Genomic DNA, 1,560 nt, shown 5'->3' with positions numbered 1-1,560 from the left:
TGTTTAAAGAAAGGATTTATCTATTCATTTTATTATAATAGTACAAGTTTTAGATGTCATTAAGTCTTTTAAATTAAATAGAATCTTAACGTCCGTTTAACGTCCGACGAAAGAAACTAAATTTACAATATAAACTATTGTTTTCAATAGAGTGGTTTTCTTCGAACAAAGTTAATTGCAACAACAAAAAATGTTATTATTTTTAATTAATTGAATATTTGGCTGGGGTAGATACTCTCCGAAATGTGGGTTACTTGCTGTGTAAATATTGTGCGAATAGAGGAAATGCAAACAATACAAATGAAATTATATAAATTGTATTCGAAATAGTATCTATTTCGTTGTATGACCTTGGAACCACATTTGTATTCAAAAACATACTAAAAGCTGTTTCCAGTATTGCCAAATACTCATCATCAGTGGTCTTGGATTTATAATTTATACATAAAATTTAATTAATTAAAAATAATAAAAAATTTTGTTGTTGTAATTCACTACTACTCTTTTATTAAAATGAATTTAATGACTGTAGGATGATCAATATTTTTCAAATATTTTAAAACGTTATCGCAATATGGCTTATAACAATTGAAGGAATTTACAAATTGAAATGATGTGTCGGCTTTGCTTTTACGATGGATGAGGTAATAAAATTTCATTAAAGATTCTAGTTCTTCAAAAGACATCTAGATGGTACTTTTTGAACTGATTGGAATTAATAGAATTCTATATATTCAATAACTTAAAAGCATAGAATACACAAATTATTACGTTGAAGCTATTTGAGTGAGTATAGTTAGCGAGGTTTTTTCGAAACCCCTCTCCACGCCTTGACTGGATTATTGTTTATCATTTCATCAGATTAAGCAATAATTGACCTCAGATCTGCATAACTCTCCGAGGAGGTATAAGAAGACACAGTAAGTATAATTTTTAAAAATTTTTTAAACTAATCATTTCATTTCGTTGTACCCTTTCATTGGACTTGGTTATCACTACCAAGTCATAAATCTATCTCCTAGTAAAATAGTCAAGTCCTAGTCAGGTCCTGAGTGTACTAAATGCCACAAATGCATTTTAAAAACTGTAGCGTTCGGCAGGAATGCAAATAAGACAAACGCAAACAATGTATCAAAATCCAGCAAAAAAAAATGGCAAGAAAAAAATTTTAAATGAAACCAGTAAGAAGAAAATTTGGTGAACCACATGTGGGCTGCAATTTCCGACACTCACAATCGCACACACACTTACTCACACATACACACACATGCACACCCAGTCGCTCAAAGGACACGCGAGTTTATTTGAGTTGTGTGAAAACATAAAATTCCAAATTCGTTGCGCCATGAATTATGCAATGCGTAACGAGTGCTGCATACTTGCGCATACCAAATACCACGGAAACGCATTCTGCAAGGCATTAATGCACTGCAGAAGATACGGAGCGGAGTACGAATAAATAAGCAGTAAAGTGCGAAATTGTTAACGAAAAAAACTGACTAAAATGCGTTGGAAAATATATTTGCAGTACTTGCAGTACTTGGTAGTAGCAACGCTGGT

The sequence above is a fragment of the Teleopsis dalmanni genome, chromosome 2, assembly GCF_002237135.1.
Source record: "Teleopsis dalmanni isolate 2A chromosome 2, ASM223713v2, whole genome shotgun sequence".
Taxonomy (NCBI): Eukaryota; Metazoa; Arthropoda; class Insecta; order Diptera; family Diopsidae; genus Teleopsis; species Teleopsis dalmanni.
Note: the sequence above shows the minus strand (reverse complement) of the source record.